The sequence below is a fragment of the Monodelphis domestica genome, chromosome 3, assembly GCF_027887165.1.
Source record: "Monodelphis domestica isolate mMonDom1 chromosome 3, mMonDom1.pri, whole genome shotgun sequence".
Classification (NCBI taxonomy): domain Eukaryota; kingdom Metazoa; phylum Chordata; class Mammalia; order Didelphimorphia; family Didelphidae; genus Monodelphis; species Monodelphis domestica.
The window spans coordinates 394,201,332-394,210,000 of NC_077229.1; positions in this window are offsets into that span (position 1 = coordinate 394,201,332).

Consider the following 8,669-nt stretch of genomic DNA (forward strand, 5'->3'; position numbering starts at 1 on the left):
ATTTGATTTTTAGATGTATTCATATTATTCTACTTCATGCCCTTTTGAGCCAACCTGACCTATTAGTTGTTCCCTAAACTCAACATTCCATTTCCTGCCTCTTATTTTTGCAAAGGGTCCCCCATGCCTCAAAGGCACTTCTTCTACCCTTTTGAATCTTCAGCTTCCTTCAGAGCTCTCTCCCTCATCAAAATACTTTCTATTCATATAATTTTATATGTGTTGTATCCCCTCCAATGTAAACTCCTTGATGCTACTAGGTAACACTAGATTAAGTGCCCGACTGAGTTAATAAGACTTGAATTCAAAACCTAACTCTTATACTTACTGGCAATGTGACCTGGGGCAAATCATTTAACCTCTCTATCTGCCGCCATTTCTTTATCTGTAAAGTGGAGATGATAATATAATCTAATTCCCAGGGTTCTTTTAAGGACCAAATAAGAAAATATATGTAAAGCAGTTTGTAAACCTTAAAGCACTCTCTGTTATTGAGGGCATGGCATTTGTTTTTATTCTCAACTCATAGCTAATACAATGTCTTATATATAGTAAGTGCTTAATAAATGTTTGTTGAGTTGAATTGAAATAAACAGAAGAGAGAACAAATTATTCCCCAAATTTTCATTGAGAGGTCTCCAGGTATCCTGTAGATGGATCTCTTTTGATAGTTATATTTATAATATAACAGAGTTTATCAGGTATTTGTATGTAGAATATATATAGATAGACCACCATCATAGCAGAATAACTGGAGTTCATGTCCTATCTTTCACCCACACTGGCTTTGTAACACTGAGGGAATCATAATCTCTCAGTGTTCCCAAGCATTTGTTTAAAATTAAAATTACATATTATATACAAGTTGCAGATGTACATATTTGGAGAGATTTCCTCTCTAATAACCCACATATATGTATATGATATTTAGTCCCAGAATATCTATATAGTTTCCCAGAAAAAAATGTATATATATATATATATTCTCCCAGAATTCTAGTAAAATTTCTTTTTTAAGTAGCAGAGAGATTCTTGGTCACTCTGAAGTGGTCTATAGACTGAAAAAAGTTAAAATACAAGTTGGAGTAAAACTTGTTTGGTTTGCAAAGAGGTCCCGTCTCTTTTATTTCAGTGAAAGCTTCTTAAAGTTTTTCTTCTTGTTGTTTTTCAGTTCAATGGCTACATTCACCTCAGTTTTCAGTTAAATCAGAATCCAAATAGGTAAGTCACTTTTAGCATTGGGTCATAGTAGATCAACACGAAAATGAACACCCTATTGCTACATGTAGACTTTATAACCACAAGGCAATAAATCATCATCATCAGTAGTAGCAAGGACGAAAAAAAACCTTTTTATCCTCTCTATGAAGTGAATAGAAATACGAATTCTGGATTTGGAATCAATTGACCTGGGTTTAAGCTTCCATTATGTGAACTCTCAGTTATGTGACCTTATGTGACTTATTTAATCTTTCTGATGATCCCCAGTTTCCTCACTTATAAAGTGAGAGAACTGGATTATTTGATCCCTTCTAGTTCTAAATTCCATGATTCTAATATTTCAATTTCAGTCTGATTTCCCAGGTGACACTTTTCTCTTCAGAGTCCATTGATATTTTACATTTTTCATTTCAGGAAAGTCAATCCACCATTAACTCTTGATAATATAGAAAAAGCATCCACTTTGCTGAAGTTCTCTCAACTCAATTCAACTCAACATCCCAACAGACAATTATTAAACAAACTACTATGCAAAAGAAGCGAGCAAAAAGAAGACATAATACAGCAACTCATCTAGAAGAGATTACAGACCCTCTCTCAGATTTGTTCCAAATCAAATAAATGCTTTCCAAAAAGTGTGCTTTGCTACCCTAGCTACTGGCATCTTTTTGGACTCCTCCAAAAAGAATTTATTTAATCATTCTCCTATCTAATATGTGCAATTCTTTGTTACCAAGAATGACCAACTCTTCTCATGATGAATCTGAACTGATTTCAAGGTCACCTTGTCCCAGCACACAACAAGAAGGTAATGACAATAATCCATTCAGACAAGAAAATAGACTCTACACTGGAATTTACCTACAACTGAAAGTAAGTGTTTGCTAATGAATTATTCTGATTGAATGAGCATGAGGAAGGCATCTTCAACTTAGCTGACATCCAAATACTTTAAAATGTTGTTTTTATAGTCACTGACAAATCCTAACTTGCTAAATAATGAATTTTTGATACCATTGCTAGATATATTATTTGGAGATTAATGAATAGCAGTTGACAGAAGAGTTTGAGCTCAAATATATTATGATTTACAATGAAAAGGAAAAAAAATAGTTGTCAGTATGCTTTATATAAAGTCAAATTTGGTTATACTTCTAATAGCATTAATAAAAAGAAACATTATGGTGTAGAAAACCTATCAGAAAGTCAGACAGACTTACATAAATTGTGTGACCGTGGACAAGTCATGTAACCAAACCTACCAGTGACTAAGGCAGCTTTCTAAATTCATCAGTCACAAACAAATTACTTATCTACATTGGAAGAGGATACTTCCATATTGTATATCTCTCATATTAATGAAAATGGAAAACCAGATTCCTGGTCCCCACTTGACCGTATCATGGGAGAGAATTGCAAAGAAATAAAAGGATTTTGTTTAAAAATTAAATTGTTGGGAAAAAAATTTCTACCATATATTAAGATATAAAATATATTCAAAAACCCTATGTGAATATTATGTGTCATTTTCAGATAAAGAAACAAGACTATAGCGTTTCAAGGACTTACTCAGGGTCACATAACTAAAAAATGATAGACTTATGTGTTCTCTGCCTTCATATATTGTCTTAAGAAACTGAATATTCTATATCTGGAAAGTGATACACCATCAATACAGTATGGGACTTTAATATCACTGTGATATTTCTAAGTATTTCCTTAAGAATGCGGTCTTGAAGCTTGCTAGATTGCTTGACATATTCTAGACATCCCAGTTGCACCATTGCATAAAGGCTGTTTCAGCACAAGGCTACTATATTAAATGAGAATCCTGAATTGAAATTCAAAAGGGTAGCCAGTCTGCTCCTAGTACCTAAGGTTATTCTGATGTAAATCAGAAGTTCCATTGGCCTTCAGACAACAAGAACAAAACTCTTCCAATTACTTTTGATGTGAGTTGAAAGTTTCAATCACAGTGTTGATAGACTGATGAAATTTCCAATTGATGTCCAAATGGCCCAATATCCAGGCTAAATGGAAACTCTCAGGTCTGATTTGATCTAGGAGCCCCATGTAGGTAGAACTGTAATCTATTTTCTTGCTTGGTCCACCCCAATTATTTATATCAAGAATCCATTTTTGGAGCAAAGATTTGTAAAACAGAGAGAATTGGTGCTCATACAGGCAAATGTGCTCACAGGTGAAACTGAAATGAGCGATATGAGACCAGAATGATAGTTTACTTTAAGGAGCATTTGACAAGAATACTTGGTAAATTTTTATATTCTCAAAGACCAAGCCTTAGTAATGTAAGCTTTTAGTGGAGCCTAGGGCCTTGGGGATTATAAATCTAGTCTGATTTCCTTATGCTATAGATGTAGAAACTGATGCCCCAAGAAATTAAGTGATTTGTCCACAGTAACACAAGCATATGGTATATGGTCAACTTGAAGTCACGTTCTGTGATCTCACTTCAGTTCTGTTTCCACTCCATCATCCTGAAGTCTTCTAGTTCTTCTATTTAACAGATAATGTTAATGAAGCCAAAAGGCACTTGCCAAATGTCATATGCACTGACAAAGCTAAGATATAGACTCAAGTTTTCTGACTATTAATCTAGTTTTCTTTATGTGATCCCAGAATGCTTTTCTTGTAAAAGTTTGATGGAATTTTAAAAAAAAATCTTGGTTATGAAAAGTTCACCCCTAAGAGGAAATAGGACTATAAGAAGAAAGTCATGCTAAGTGTAATTAATAAGTTTTAATCCATAATAAATAACTCCAAAGGAAAATAATTAGTCATTTATTATATTTACAAATCATACAAAATCTCTCTTCCATTATCTGTGCTCACATACATAGAATATTTTCATCTAGAATTCTGATATTGAAAGGTATACAATTAATAGGCTAAACATTGACTAAAACATTTGCATTCATTACTCCTTTTTTATTGTTGTTTTAGAAGGGAAGTAGAAAACACTGTGCAATTTACCCAGATTTTGACAAATTCCTAGTCCTAGCTAACCTCAAATATGCATTTGAAGCTTGAGTATAGCAAAAGTAGAAACATGATGTGGTCAATACAAAGCAAAGAATCACAGATTAGGAGGGACATTAGCCATCAACTTTCTAATCACAGCATTTCACAAATGAGAGAACTGAAACCCAGGGAATTTAAATAGTCACTTAAGTCATTTATGTAGTCAAATGATTCCATGGCCACAGACTCAGTTTAAGGCTAGTCTCCAGGTTTCATGCTTACAAGTTCAGTGTTTTTTTTTCTCATGTTTTTTTCTCACTAGTTTTAATATTTCATAAAATTAGTCCCAAATCTTCCTGAGTCCCCAGTAACTCAATACTCAACTGCCTTTCTTTTAGAACCAGATAAAAATAGAATGAACTGAATCAGTATTTGGTGGGTTTAACCCTCTAAAAATGATCTCATGAAGGCTGGGCTATTTCTTTTGAGCATGATATATATTAAAGCCCTGTAGAAGTATACATTGGATTAGATCATCTTTGATATCCTTTTCAATTTTAGGAGTCTGTGATATTATATTGTGTTCAATTTAAATTTTCAGGGAACTTAAGGAACAAACTTTCAGACAAGCTTTCTAAATGTGATTCTTTATTCATGCAAGCAATTGCTTAGCTTACATTTTCTAAAATTTTTACTCTTGTTCTCTTGAATGATCCATCTCCCTCAAAGGTCTCATCTTCAGTACCTTTGTTGATGTCTGCATGAAGAAAAGTCATCCTGTGTTTTGCCTAAGTCTAAATTCAATCAGAAGATTGAATAAGGAAAATGTATTTCTATATCTACTCTAAACAACAGTGGGAGATGAATGAGAGATGAGGATCTCTACATTTTTATAAATATAGTTCCTTTAGGATTTAACTCATAGTAAATATAAGACAATCCAGATAATCCAGAGATAACTTTCTCCCTTGCATTTTATAGATTATCAGATACCTTTACAATTATAAGCTAAAACAGCAGGCTCTTTTGGAAGCAAATATATATATATATATATATATATATATATATATATATATATATCCATAAATGGATAAATGGAGCAAGAGTGAGAGAAGAAAGACCCCAAAGCTAACAAACTCACCAATACAGTAAAATAGTCCAGATAGACTAGAGGACTAAGTAAGCAAAGTCTGCTGGAGTAAATACTGAGTATCTTTCTGTATGTGATTTTGTAGAAGGCATTACTCATGAGGTAAAATTAATACAGCTTTGTAAAATCTAACATAAAAAATAACATTGAAATTTATAGGTTTATGAGATATCAACAAATAGCTAGAGTTATTTTCATTTGTTTGCTTGTTTTAAAGAATAAGTTTTATTTGAATTTCTTGGAATAATTAGAGACTTAGGAGAGAAAATGGACAGTTGATAGACAGGCACATAGACAAATAAAGACAGATATCTAGATAGACATACTCCAGGCATTAATTAGTCACTTACTGTGTGCTAGGCATTATACTAAATGCTAGGGATTACAAATAAAAGTAAACAAGAAAGACCTTGTTCCCTAGTGGATTATATTGTGATAGGAGAAAGAGTCATATCAGGAAAGGGAAGGTAACCTCTAAGGATGAGGCTACCCTACTGAGAATCTGGAAAAATCCAGTGAGTGAGGTAAGTAAGGATTGAATTGAGCACAGGTTATACCCCTCATGAGATGGTGGCCTAAGCTTGGGACAAACCAATCAGGACAGCAGATCTTAGGGTAGGAAGCCTACTGGAGAAGAGCTGGAGAAGTTTAGAGTGAGGCAAGCAGTAAATAAAATGAAGAAGATCAGTCAGTGTATCAAGGATAAACAAATATTTAGGTGATGGGAGAACAGAAAGATTCATTGGCAGATGGAGTTACTACCAACAGAAAAATATGTACTCTAATCAGTCAGTTTCTTCAATAAATATCTTCCTGTATTCCATAAATCTGAGAGTAGTGGGTTTTAAAAACGAAGAAAAGTCCAAATTGTGATGCTTCCTTTTCCCTACAGAAATAACTACAATTAAGAAAGGGAATAATGTTGACATAATCAAGCACACATAGATATAATATGTCTTACATTCATTCCTATTTGCATATTTATAAAGCACTTTGAGATCTTTTGAGGGGAAAAGTAGGTTAAATTATTATCACCAATATTGTGATGCCAAGTTTTTGTAAATACAGTTATATACTCAGCATTTATAAATATCTCTGATTAATTTTCCTCATTGTACACATATAGTAGAAAAAATAAATGCCTGATGATACATTGAGATAAATTCTTTTCAACAATTTTTAACTCATCACTTATTTATTATGATTCTTTGTATGTCATCAGCATTTTGACTGACAGACTATTTTATTTTCATTTTTATTAGTGCTTTTGTATAGAACATATTTATCTTCACTTGTTGGGAAATGACTTGTCATAACACATGTCCATCTGCAAATTGTAAAAACTAAAGGTCTAGATCAGTGGTTCTCAACCTTTCTAATGCCGTGACACCTCAATACAGGTCCTCATGTTGCAGTGACCCCAAACCAAAAAAATTATTTTGGTGGCTACTTCAAAACTGTAATTTTGCTACAATTATGATTTGGAATGTAAATACCTGACATGCATTATGTATTCTCATTGCTACAAATTGACAGGTTGAGAACTGTTGGTCTAAAGTAAAAGAGTTCTTTCTATCTTTTCTCTGAGGATAAGAGGAGTTCTAAGAAAACTAGGGAGCCCTGGAAATCTATCAACACTCCATCTTTCCTAGCCCCTTCAAATTCTTCTCTTGTTCATAGTTGCATACACAATAATAAAACATTTATACTTCTTCATAGTTCAGTTAACAGTACCTACATATCATTGTACTTACTCTGCAGCAGCACCTGTTGCTAAAGAGCCTCACCTCATCATCCTTTGGTGCAATTATTGTTTTTGCTATTATACGAATGGGAAAAGGAAGGAAAATAGATATTATGCAACTTTATTTGGTTAACCACAGATATTGAATGACTTTCCATGGTCAAACTATCCCTTTGCTAACACTGAAGATAGACAAACAGATCTTAGAAATTTTAGCTTAAAAGCTTTATTTAAATTAGGCTGTGTGGTGCATAAGGAGGTGACAATCCAGGGTCAGGAGAAGTGAGTTCTAATCACTCCTCAGATGCTAAACTAGCAGTGAGTTCTTAGATAAATCACTTAATCTCCCTGGTCCTTTGTTTCCTCAACTGTTAAATGAGGGAATTGGATGAGAAAGTCTCTAAGATCCCTTCCTTCTCTGTGGTCTTTCAACCAAAATGTTGATGACCTAAGATAGTGTGCCTATTTTTCTCAAGCCTGATTCTTTGATGCTACCTTCGACATTATTGAAGAATCAAAACGTTGCCTCTTCACCCTTGCCCTTCTATCTGGTTTTGCCCAATGTTCTTGTCCATTGTGTTTACTCAACCTTTTATGGACCCAGGTGACTAGCATGGGATACAATATGGATGACCAGAAGGCAGAGGCACAATATTGAGTTGTCAAATTATTTTTCTCATTCTGAAGTATACAATCCTGACTAGAATGCTTCTTAGCTGAGTGATCTTGGAAGAGTCACTTAATTTCCCCAGACCTCAGGTTTTTCAACTGTAAAATTGAAGGTGGCAGTGGGGGGTGGGGTAGGCCAGGTTGTTGAGAAAGCCCACAATGTTCCTACTATTTTAAAATATCTATGATCCTGTGAATACACAAAAAAGTATTTACCTAAGTGTATGTGTCTTTTTTTTCACCCCAGGTGTATGGTGAGAAGAAAAAGAAAAAAACTTTGTCAAATTCACCCCTTGAAGGGTCATACCTACAAACTCCTACCAATACCAGCCTATATACTTTCACTGACACAGTGACCATTCTTCTAAGAAACAATGGATTAAAATAAATCAATTTCTTGAGTCCTTTGCCAAAAGGAAACCTGGAAAACATCCCAGATAGAAAGGCCTACCTTTTCATGGTTTGTATTGCATTAGAAAAGATAAAACAACCAAAGAGGTCAGTAGCTTTACTAAGGGCCTTGGTTTACAGTCAAAATTCAACTCCTATTTCGGTGCCTTTCTCTCCCCCTCCTAAACTTCAAACAGAGTTGTTTTTCTATTTCTCCATAGCCATCTTAGTATCATTCATGCAAGGCAAGAGAGACAGGCGAGATCTGAACGTCCTGGATTTTCTTCCTCTATTTGACAGACAGTAATGCTGTTCCGAAGGGCTGCCACTTTTCAGCCACGGAGAAGAATTCTCTCTGACCTGTGTGACTGTCAAAAATGGACACATCTGAATGGGCCTCTTGTAATCCAAGAACCACAATATCAAAGCCCAATTATTTACATACTTTAGATGAAAATCAGTCTTCTGGCTTGGGGAGGAAGCATTGCCAGACTCTTCAGTTCACTTGAGACC